General features: G+C 48.1%; 1 long non-coding RNA gene across 1 annotated transcript; it reads right to left on the bottom strand.

Annotated features, from left to right (window-relative positions):
* Positions 1 to 6,540: 6,540 nt before the first annotated feature.
* LOC125488263 lies at positions 6,541 to 11,403 on the bottom strand. Its single transcript, XR_007266266.1, has 3 exons — positions 11,364 to 11,403; positions 8,070 to 8,151; positions 6,541 to 6,897 (listed from the first exon to the last, which is right to left on the bottom strand). It is a non-coding gene; the product is annotated as an uncharacterized LOC125488263 (long non-coding RNA).
* Positions 11,404 to 12,433: the final 1,030 nt, after the last annotated feature.

Here is a 12,433-nt window from a genome sequence, read left to right as displayed (position 1 = left end):
AACTGCCCTCTGGGCAATTAGGGATGGGCAATAAATGCTGGGCCTAGCCATGGACAGCTACATTTTGTCAATGAATAAAGAACAGGTTTTTATGACTGACAGTTAACTGCCACACTTTGTTTATTTTTTTCGCCCTCACAAAGACGTCAACTCTGATTGGTCAAGGCATTGCCCTGAGAAATGAACCAGACGTCACGTATTGTGTCGAGGTGAAACAGGAGTAGTGTCAGTAAATATTTCCTGAAACCTTGCCTCCACAGCGAAGATGTTAGTCCCATTTGACAAAAGGTCTAGATTACCCAGGGAATTACAATTGGATCAAGGTTCAAAATTTTTCTCAAGAACATCCAAAGAAATAATCAACAGTTTGGGAATAAAACACTTCACACCTTCATTTCAGACCATCGTACAGAATCTCAAGGAACATTGAAAATCCTTTAAACACGATGACTGGCCCTTGTTGTCAAGAATGTGCCAATGGCTCGGATAGAGAACTTGCCTCGTTACGGTTTCCCATTAGGGATTCCCCTAATGAATCCATACCATTTAGTCCTTTTGAACTGATGTATTGACATGAGATAAGAGGACCCTTAAATTACAGGAAAAAAAATGATAAATCAAAGCTCAGAGTTTATATTTACATAAAACCATAACATATCAGAGCAGAATTAGGCCATTGAGTCTGTTCCACCATTCGATCATGGCTCATATTTTTTCAACCCCACTCCCCTGCCTTCTCCCTGTAACCCTTGATTCTCTCACAAATCAAAAACCTATCCACCTCTGTCTTAAATACACACAATGACTTGTCCTCCACAGCCTTTTGTGACAATGAGTTCCACAGATTCACCACCCTCTGGCTGAAGAAATTCCTCTTCATCTCCGTTCTAAAGGGTCGCCCCTTCATTCTGACACTGTGCCCTCAGGTCCTAGTCTCTCCTATCACAGGAAACATCTTCTCCACGTCCACTCTATCCGGGCCTCTCAGTATTCTGTAAGTTTCAATCACATCTCCCCTCATCTTTCTAAACTCCATCGAGTACAGACCCAGGCTCCTCAACACTCCTCACGTGACAAGCCCTTCATCCCTGGGATCATTCTTGTAAACCTCCTCTGGACCCCATCCAAGGCCAGCACATCCGTCCTTAGATACGGGGCCCAAAACCGCTCACAATAGTCCAGATGTGGTCTGACCAGAGCTTCTCCAACCTACGTATCCAGTAGCTGTGGAAACCTAAGCAAAGTGTTTCAGCTAACCATAGATCAAATGAAAAGTGATCAACAAATAGTGAAGAGCAGATAAAATATCCAACACTAAAAAATCCAAGCTGGAAATGTTGCTGGAGACGGGACGTGCTAACTCTTCCCTGTCTCTGGAAAGCCATTCAATAGCAAGGTTAAAGCCATAAAATATAGGATCAGGAGGAGGCCATTCAGCCCACTGGGTCTGCACCACCTTTCAACAAGACCATGGCTGATCTGATCATCCTCAACTCCAGTTTCCTGCCTTTTCCCCATAACCCTTAATTCTTTTACTGATTTTACAATCTCTCTGTCTCCTTCACTGTCTAGACATTAAGTATAGCCTTGAATATACTGAATGACTCAGCCTCGACAGCCCTCCGCGGTAAAGAATTCCACAGATTCACTGCCCTCGGATTGAAGCAATTCTTCCTCACTGGGGATCCTGGCTGTCCCCTGCTCCCAAACCACCAGCTAGTTGATGGCCACCATCAGTGACCTCTGTCCCCCTCGAGCTTCCCAACGGTGGAAGGTTAGGAGTGTAGGGATCTCACCAAATTGTGAGGCTGCGACAGACTGGAGAGGCAGGGAAGGAGGGGCGATGGCGACACAGAGGGGTTAGAAACCAAGGATCATCTTAAAACAGAGCTGCAATGTGACCAGGAGTCAGGGAGAATGGGCCAGGTGACAGAGGAGTGTAGGAATTGATTTGGGGTGGGGTTTTGTGCTCTGTTCAAGAGGAGTCCCTGATCTGTGGATCTGCCTGTGATAGCCCATTATCTCACCAGTTCTGTGAAATTCTGGCCATAATGTTGCTCTCTCCCTCCCTTGCGTTGGCAACATGTGTTTCTGGGTCAGTTGCTGATTATGTGCATTTATTTTTAATGATGCTTTTAGAGCTGAAATGAATTCAACATTTCATAAAATCCCACCCTTTAATTAGGTGAGCTCCAGCTGGAGGTCATGTCAGGATATTGCAATCCCCTTAACGTTTAGCTGGGGCTGAGGTTTTCTTTCAAACAGTTTCTCTGCTGTAAACCAACAACTATCGATGGTTTGAATTTTTGAAATGTCTACGTGGATGGTCTGGGCATTTGACTGCTTCAGTATCTGAAATGGAGATGCCGGTGTTGGACTGAGGTGGACAAGGTCAGAATCACACAGCACCAGGTTATAGTGCGACAGGTTATAGTGCGACAGGTTATAGTGCACCAGGTTATAGTGCAACAGGTTATAGTGCACCAGGTTGTAGTGCGACAGGTTATAGTGCGACAGGTTATAGTGCGACAGGTTATAGTGCACCAGGTTATAGTGCGACAGGTTATAGTGCGACAGGTTATAGTGCGACAGGTTATAGTGCACCAGGTTATAGTGCACCAGGTTATAGTGCGACAGGTTATAGCGCGACAGGTTATAGCGCGACAGGTTATAGCGCACCAGGTTATAGCGCGACAGGTTATAGCGCGACAGGTTATAGTGCACCAGGTTATAGTGCGACAGGTTATAGTGCGACAGGTTATAGTGCGACAGGTTATAGTGCGACAGGTTATAGTGCGACAGGTTATAGTGCACCAGGTTATAGTGCGACAGGTTATAGTGCACCAGGCATTTGTGTGGTGTGAATGTCACTTGCCACTTGTCAGCCCAAGCCTGGATATTCTCCAGATCTCGTTGCATTTGAACACAGACTGCTTCAGTATCTGAGGAGTCACGAATGGTGCTGAATATTGTGTAATGATCAGCGAACGTCCCCACTTCTGACCTTATGATGGAGGGAAGGTCATTGATGAAGCTGCTGAAGATGGTTGGGCCTAGGACACTCCCCTGAGGTATTCCTGCAGAGATGACCTGGAGATGAGATGATTGACCTCCAACAACCACAACCATCTTCCTATGTGTCAGGTCTGACTCCAACCACTGGGGAGTTTGCCCCCAATACCCATTGATTCCAGTTTTGCTCGGGCTCCTTGATGCCACACCTGGTCGAATACAGCCTTGATATCAAGGGCTGTCACTCTCACCTCACCTCTGGAATTCAGCTCTTTTGTCCATGTTTGAACCAAGGCTGTAATGAGATCAGGAGCTGAGTGGCCCTGGCAGAACCCAAACTGGGCGTCACTGAGCAGGTTATTGCTGAGCAGGTGCTGTTTGATAGCGCTGTTACTGACACCTTCCACCACTTTACTGATGATCGAGAGGAGCCGAAGGTTCAAAGTTTTGGAGAAAGCAGGTTTTGTCTCCTTAAACCACAGGAAGTTCGAGGGAGATTTGATCGAGGGGTTCAAAATCATGGCTTGTCAACAATCATTGAACCAAATGTCATCACCACCTGACTCCTGGTTGGAGTGTGTGGTTATAGAATGAGGTATTGAGTGGAGAAAGCCAAACTCTCTCTTTATAACAGACACAAGGTGTTTTACACAATGTCTCCCAACAGTCACAAGACTTGTCTTGTGGGATCAGCTGGTGTCGGAGCTAGACTCTAACCATTTGAAGGAGAGATTTGGTGATCTGGTGATGCTAACAGAGTGATCCTAATCAGTAAATGTGTCAACACACACTGTCAGTGCAGGGCTGGTCACTCAAGATTCCCACCAGGAAGCAACTCTTGGCGATAGCTGAATGCAGACCTTGCAGTTTCGGTCAGACAGGGCGAGATTCTACAGGAAACTGGTGGCTGTGTCTCTTGTGTTGTCGAGGAGTTTGTATTTTGCTTGTGTCGAGCTGAGCAAGGTGTTTGACTTTTCGTTTCTTGTCACGACCCACAGACCCCAGGCTGGGAAAGAGGAGTTTGTATCACCTTGTTGTTGGATTATTTTGGTTTGTGTGTTCCAACTTCAAAATAACCAAAGGGACTGCTTTAATCTTCAAATAGATGGTTAGTTCATCAAACAACCATGACTGGTTATTCAGGTCTAAAAGTGGCCACATTCTCAGCTGAAAGACACCTTTAGCAATAGTGTTACATGTGGAGATACAATGAGGTCAGTCTCTGATACTGCCATACGCCTCACTTCCTTCAAGATTCTCGTTCTGAAGCACACAGTTAAAATACAGACTCAGAGTTAGCCGTTGTGATGTCTTCCATAGTCGAATAGTTTGACTTTCTCCCAAGGGTAGGCTAAGCCGAACTGGTTCTGTGAGGTGCTGGTGCTTCCTATATTTTGACCACAAAGATCTCTGGTCATCTGTCCCACAAGGAGAAACAACCTCTCCACATCGACCCTGTCAGCTTTCCTAAGAATATTGTAAGTTTCGATAAAGTTGTCTTTCATGCATGTAAATTCCAACAAGTACAGGCCCAATATACTCAACCTCTCCTCATAAGACTGTCCCTCCGTACCTGGGATCAGCTGAGTGAACCTTCTCTGGAATGCCTCCAGTGCAAGTCTATCTTTCCTTAGATAAGGGGCCCAAAACTGCTCACTCAGTTGTGGTCTCACTAGTGGTTTGTACATTTTTAGCAAACCTCCCTACATTTATACTCTGAGATAACAAGGTGCAGGGCTGGATGAACACAGCAGGCCAAGCAGCATCAGAGGAGCAGGAAGGCTGACGTTTCAGGCCTAGACCCTTCTTCAGAAATGGGGGAGGGGAAGGGGGTTCTGAAATAAATAGGGAGAGAGTGGGAGGCGGATAGAAGATGGATAGAGGAGAGGATAGGTGGAGAGGAAACAAACAGGTCGAAGAGGCGGGGATGGAGCCAGTAAAGGTGAGTGTAGGTGGGGAGGTAGGGAGGAGATAGGTCAGTCCAGGGAGGACGGACAGGTCAAGGGGGCAGGATGAGGTTAGTAGGTAGGAGATGGGGGTGCGGCTTGAGGTGGTAGGAGGGGATAGGTGGGAGGAAGAACAGGTTAGGGAGGCAGGGACGAGCTGGACTGGTAGGGGGAGGGGAGATTTTGAAATCCACATTGATACCATTGGGCTGCAGGGTTATTTCAGAACCCCCTTCCCCTCCCCCTTTTCTGATGAAGGGTCTAGGCCCGAAACGTCAGCCTCTCTGCTCCTCTGATGCTGCTTGGCCTGCTGTGTTCATCCAGCTCTACACCTTGTTATCTCAGATTCTCCAGCATCTGCAGTTCCTTCTATCTCTACATTTATACTCGACTCCCTTTGATATAAAGCTCACATTTCACCTGCCTTCCCTATTACCTGCTGCATTTAGACGCTGGCTTTGAATCATGTCTCTGTATTAGTCTGAGTTTGCTTTGCTCAAGAGTGATAGATACTAATTGTCTTTCCGCCGTGGGAATTAATAGCAGGCATGTTATTCTGTCTTTCAGGCCTTTGATGCTACATGGACCTGCCCGCACCTCTAGGGAACACTCTCTGGCAGAGACAGTAAGAACTGCCGATGCTGGAGTCAGAGATAACACAGTGTGGAGCTGGAGGAACACAGCAGGCCAGACAGCGTCAGAGGAGCACCAAAGCTGATGTTTCGGGTCGGGGCCCTTCTTCAGAAAGATTGCTTTCTCTTGTGGATTCTGACTGAATTCCAGACAGCTTTCTTACTTGTTGTCATTCAGCACCAACCCAGTTATTGGAGTGTTCTTCAGAATGATTAAAGTGTCACGCATTGCCCTGAGCTGGGCTACAGGCTCTTCACAGTGTAACCCCATGATCACTAATGTTCCTCAACATTTGCGGAGAAGCTGGATCCATTAGCATTATATTCCCTGGCGCTCCGGAGATCACCTCGTAGAAACGCAGTACGTTCTAACAGGACGAGACAGAATAAACACAGGATGGATGCTCCCGATGACCAGGGAGCCGAGAATAAGGTGTCACAGTTTAAGGATACGGGGAGCACCATTCAGGACTGAGATGGGGTAAAATATCTTCACCCAGACAGTGGGGAGCCTGTGGAATTCTCTGACACTGTTAAGTGGCTTAGGTCAAAACATTGAAAGTTTTCAACTGGACTTGGACATAGCAAAAGGGATGAAAGGGTATAGGGAGAAAGCTGGAACAGGGCTGAATGGCCTCCTCCTGCCCCTAGTTTCCAGGTTTCTGTGCTTTCTGTAACGACTTTCAAGAGCCAAGGATGATCACATCTTTCTAGCAACTCCAAGTATTCATCTCACCATCTCAGTCTGTCTGGTCACTAAACAGAAATTACACAGTGCACAGCAGAAAACTGCACTAGCTGTTTGACTATTTAATCATGTCCCTCGCTGACACATAGCAGGAAAACTCTGCGTTTGCGGACTTATTAATACTGCGTACTTTCTGCTCTGTCCCATCTCATTTGCTCGCTGTCAGTGAGAGGCTGAGACACACAGGAATAAAAACAACTCGCACAGAAAACAGAATTTTTATTAAAATCAACGTTATATAAACCTGTGGCAATACAGATTCTGAATTCAGCGTGGACAGTAGGTATATAGTATACTGTGTGTGATACAGAGTCTGAGTTCATTGGCTATAGTGACTATACAGCACACTGTGTGTTATATACAGGTTCTGAGTTCAGCCAATATCTGACCCAGTGAAATACGATTGAAATCTTGCGTTGAAGCTGACAGAGCAGCAGGTGGGATTGCAAGGTCTGGTTGGTATCATCCATCTCCTCACTGATCGAGAATTTCTATATCTGTTATTTCCTCAAAAACCTCCTTCACTTTCTCCCACGCCCCTTCCACCCGTTCAGTAATGCTGTGATCAGGAAAGACAGAAATATATTTGTCAGTGTCACATCCATTCGGTTATACATTACTCATCCTGGGAGACTCACTTCCAGCAGCTCATCCTTGTTCCAGGGTACAAGCTCCCAGCTGGTGCTTACAGAGTTCACTCACCTTCCGCACACTTATCTACTTTGTTCTCAGGATGTGGGAGCTATTGGCTGGGCCCAGCATTTATTGCCCGTCCCTAGTTGCCCCTTGAGAAGGTGGGGGTGAGCTGCCTTCTTGAACCACTGCAGTACATTTGCTGTGGGTTGACCCACAATGCCCTGAAGGAGGGAATTCCAGGATTTTGACCTGGTGACACTGAAGGAACAGCAATATATTTCCAAGTCAGGATGGTGAGTGGCTTGGAGGGGAACTTGCAGGGGGTGGTGTTCCCATGTATCTGCTGCCCCTTGTCCTTCTAGATGGAAGTTGTCGTGGGTTTGAAAGGTGCTGTCTGAGGATCTTTGGTGAATTTCTGCAGTGCATCTTGTAGATCGTACACACTGCTGCTACTGAGCGTCGGTGATGGAGGGAGTGGATGTTTGTGGATGTGGTGCCGATCAAGCGGCTGCTTTGTCCTGGATGGAGTTGAGCTTTTCGAGTGTTGATGGAGCTTGTATCAATCTACAATGTGCAAGTCAGGAGTGTGATAAAATACTCCCTGCTGGCCTGGATGGGATAGCTCCTGGAATTCCCACCCTAATAGCATTGTGGGTCTACCCTACAGCAAATGGACTGCAGCGGGTCAAGAAGGCAGCTCACCCCACCTTCTCAAGGGGCAACTACAGACGGGCAATAAATGCTGGGCCCAGCCCAGTGATACCCACAGTCTTTGAATAAATGAAAAATGTGCCATTTTGAGTTCTATATTTCTCTCTTTCATTGTCTATCTATCTGTCCGTCTGTCTCTCTGTCTGTCTCTCTGTCTATCTCTGTCTGTCTCCCTCTGTCTCCACCTGTTTGTCTCTGTCTGTCTATCTATCTGTCTATCTATCTGTCTATCTCTGTCTGTCTGTCTCTCTGTCTGTCTCTGTCTCTGCCTGTTTGTCTCCTATCTGTCTGTCTGTCTGTCTATCCCCCTGTCTCCATACCTCTGTCACTGCCTCTCTGTTACTCTCTGTGTGTTGATGTTAAGTATGGTGTCGTGTCCCCTACCTTTCTAGTATATCTGAGATTTCTACCGATCTCTTTAGCCGTTTGATGAAGTTGTTAGCTGTGCCCTTGTTCAGGTAGAATTCTGTAAAGAGACAGATGTGGATGTTGAAATTGCTGAGGCTCAAACACATAACCAACTTGACTCTGTCTCCCCTCCGCCTCCCCCTCTGTCCCTACCACCTGCTTCCATCAACTTTGCACAGAGAGAGCCTGGCACTTGCCTGCTTCTAGAGGCCATGCCCTGCTCCTGAAGGGGGCGACACTTCCCAGTTATTGCTTATCACAAACATCCATCCTCCAGCTGTCGGAGTGAGCTGTGACTCTGGGCCAGGCCTGGGCTGTGAGACCGGGCCAGGCCTGGGCTGTGACTCTGTGCCAGGCCTGGGCTGTGATACTGGGCCAGGCCTGGGCTGTGACTCTGTGCCAGGCCTGGGCTGTAAGACTGGGCCAGGTCTGGGCTGTGACTCTGGGCCAGGCCTGGGCTGTGAGACTGGGCCAGGCCTGGGCTGTGACTCTGTGCCAGGCCTGGGCTGTAAGACTGGGCCAGGCCTGGGCTGTGAGACTGGGCCTGGTCTGGGCTGTGAGACTGGGCCTGGTCTGGACTGTGACTCTGGCTGTGACTTTGGGCCTGGTCTGGGCTGTGAGACTGGGCCAGGCCTGGGATTTGGGACTGGGCCTGTGGTCTGGGCTATGAGTGGTCGCGTACCTCAGTTAGATTATTCATTTCTGAAGTGACATAAGAATGTAATGGCTAGGAGTGGAGGTTGGCCACTCAGTCCCTCGGGTCTGCACTGCTGTTCACTACAAGTTCAGAATGATTGTGTATGTTGACGCCATTTTCCTGCTCAATCCCTGTGTTGCTTCATTCCCTTAGTGTCCCACAATCCCCTGATCACTCAATGACTGAGCACCCACAGACTCGGAAGTGTGGTTGGGATGCTCTTTGGAGGGTTGACGTTGATTCAATGAGCTGAATGGCCTGCTTCCACACTGTGGGGATTCTGTGATTCACACACTCGGCTGCCTGCCTCTCCATTATGTTGATAGTTACCCTCCGTTGGTCCTGAAAGCAGGAACTCTCAGATAACAAGGTGTAGAGCTGGATGAACACATAGACCCTCTAGGCCCGAAACGTCAGCCTTCCTGCTCCTCTGATGCTGCTTGGCCTGCTGTGTTCATCCAGCTCTACACCTTGTTATCTGAGATTCTCCAGCATCTGCAGTTCCTACTATCTCTGAAAGCAGGAACTCTCAAATTGGACTCAGGGCCCCAAGTATAGGTCCTGAGCTGAGAGGCATCAGCCAGTTACCCCTCTATCACAGGGCAGCAACACACCAGCCAACCCACCCCCCCAACTTAGGACTCCCCACTCCCAGCCTCACACTTATAGTTCCCACCATGAAATCATGACATTATCCTGTCCTCGGAATGAGGTCCCAGTCGGAAAGATTTAGGAAGCGTGGGTGGAATCTCTGCCCAATCCTCGGACCTATCACTCGTCTTTCCGACTTGTACTGTGTGTCTCTCACTTTATTACCATCCTTGGCTCCTTCACAAAGATACTGTCTTTCTCACATGGTCACATCTTTACTGAGAGTTATTAAATAGCTGCTTAAAAGTCTGCCACTGTATCTCTACCAACCCACCTCATAGCCTGGTTACCCTGATCACCTCAGCTAGCTCTGCCTCTGTTTAAGTTTAAAACATTAGTCTCAGACCCACATGCTTCCCTCTAACTTCCAGGGGTTCCAGCAGCACGGCCACAAGCCATTCAGGCCATCAGTGCAACGTTCCCGCCTCACCCCCGCACCTCAAGCTGCCTTCCCTCATCTGAGAAACCCATTCCCTCCCACTTCATCAGCTTGTCCAGCTTCCCCTTAAATGTTTCTACATCGAGGAACCCATTGGAATTCCACCTTGGGATGTAAGACAATCAGAAATAGGAGCAGGAGGAGGCCATTCAGCCCCTCGAGCCTGCTCCGCCATCCAATAAGATCATGGCTGATCCCACATTCCTCACATCCACTTTCCTGCCCTTTCCCCATAATCCTTAATTCCCCGACTGATCAAGAGACTAGCTCAGCCCTAAAGATACACGAGGGCTCTGCCCCCACAGCCGTCTGTGGTAAGGAGTTCCAAAGACTCACAATCCCCTGAGAGAAGAAATTCCTCCTCATCTCAATCTTCAATTGGTGCCCCTTTACTCTGAGACTGTGCCCTCTGGTCCTAGCCTCTCCCATGAGGGGAAACATCCTCTCAGCATTGACCCTGTCGAGCCCCTTAAGAATCCTAAATAAAAACTGAAAGAACTGCGGATGCTGTAAATCAGAAACAGAAACAGAAGTTGCTGGAAAAGCTCAGCAGGTCTGGCTGTGTCTGTGAGGAGGAATCAGAGTTAATGTTGTGGGTCTGCAGTACTGATCCTGCCAGACCTGCTACACTTCCCCTTAACAATCCGATATGTTTCAGTGAGCTCAGCTCTCATTCTTCCAAACTCCAGTGAGGAGAGTCCCAGCCTGTTTAATCTTTGCTGATAAAACAATCCCTCCGCACCAGGGATCATCCCCGTGATCCTTCCCTGAACGGCCTCCAGTGAAATGATATCTTTCCTTACATAACTTAGTACGAACTGCCGATGCTGGAGAATCTGAGATCACAAGGTGTAGACCTGGATGACACTTAGAAAAAGACCTTTCTGAAGAAGGGTCTAGGGCCGAAACGTCAGCCTTCCCGTCAGCCTTCCTGCTCCCCTGATGCTGCTTGGCCTGCTGTGTTCATCCAGCTCTACACCATAACTCTGAGTGATGTGACTGTGTCCCACTGAACACTTTGCTTTATTGTGAGATGTGGGTGTCAGCATTTGGTCCCTATCCATTACTGCCCTTGAACAGTGTCTTGTTCAGATCATTTCAGAGGGTGGTTCTTAAGAGTCAACCACATTGCTGTGGGCCTGGAGTCACATGTAGGCCAGACCAGGTAAGGATAGCAGTTTCCTTCCCTAAAGGACATTAGGACATTCCCTAATGGGTCTCTTTTCAAAAAAAAACACAACAACCAATGGTCCTTTTACAGTCACATCACTGAGGGTAGCTTTATATTCCAGAATTATTCATTGCATTGGGACCCCACCCTCTGCTTTGGGGGGATTTGAACTGATTATGGAGCATTAGGCGGGTGATTACTAGCACAGAGTCAGTGCCTCACCATCACCCTTTCCCTCTTCGCTGGTGTTTTAGGGGGTCACCAAAGAGTCCTTTTTGCCTAGCTGACATGATGGAGGGTGAATGTACAAACCTGGCTGTTTCACGTCCTCTAATTGTTCTGAAGCATCTGTAAGAGAATGGATTGGTTTTGGTTAGTTCAGCGACATTAACAGTAGCTATGGACTATGAGGGTGGGCACGGTGGCTCAGTGGTTAGCACTGCTACCTCACAGCACCAGGGACCGGGTTCGATTCCACCCCCAGGGTGACTGTCTGTGTGGGTTTCCTCCGGGTGCTCCAATTTCCTCCCACAGGTGGATTGGCCATGCTATTTTTTTTTTTATTCGTTAACGGGATGGGGGTGTCGCTGGCCAGGCAGCATTTATTGCCCATCCCCAATTGCCCAGAGGGCAGTCAAGAGTCAACCACATTGCTGTGGGTCTGGAGTTACATGTAGGCCAGACCAGGGAAGGATTGCAGTTTCCTCCCCTAAAGGACATTAGTGAACCAGATGGGTTTTTCCTGACAATCGACAATGGATTCACGGTCATCATTAGATTCTTAATTCCAGACGTTTATTGAATTCCAATTCCACCATCTGCCATGGCAGGATTCGAACCCGGATCCCCCGAACATTATCTGGAGCCGCTGGTTTAACAGCCCAGTGATAGTACCACTAGGCCATCACCTCCCCTTGCCCGTAGCGCACAGGTAGGTAGATTAACTGTGGGAAATGCAGGCCTATAGGGTAGGGGGCCGGGTGTGGGCCTGGGTGGGATGCCCTTTGGAGGGTGGGTGTGGATTCAATGGGCTGAATGGCCTGCTCCCACACTGTAGGGATTTTGTGACTGAGTGAAATTCTCTCATCTTGCTTCCTGCTCCTTTTCCAAATCTCTTCAAATCTATGCCCCTCTTATTCTTGTTCCTTTTACAAATCGGAACAGCTTCTCACTGTCTACTTTGTCCAGCCCCGCTCCTGATTTTGAAAACCTCTATAAGATCTCCTCTCAGCTGCCTTCTGTCTAGGGAGAACAGTCCCAACTTCTTCAATCGATCCTCTTGACTGAAGCTTCTCATTCCTGAAACCATTCCTGTAAATCACTTCTACACTCTCTCCAATGCATTCACATCTTTCCTATAATGTGGCACCCACAACTGTACA

This window comes from Rhincodon typus, unplaced genomic scaffold (genome assembly GCF_021869965.1).
Source record: "Rhincodon typus isolate 14 unplaced genomic scaffold, sRhiTyp1.1 hic_rhity00000095, whole genome shotgun sequence".
NCBI classification, from domain to species: Eukaryota; Metazoa; Chordata; class Chondrichthyes; order Orectolobiformes; family Rhincodontidae; genus Rhincodon; species Rhincodon typus.
The sequence above is the reverse complement of the archived record's forward strand: the minus strand, read 5'-3'. Positions and strand labels throughout refer to the sequence as shown.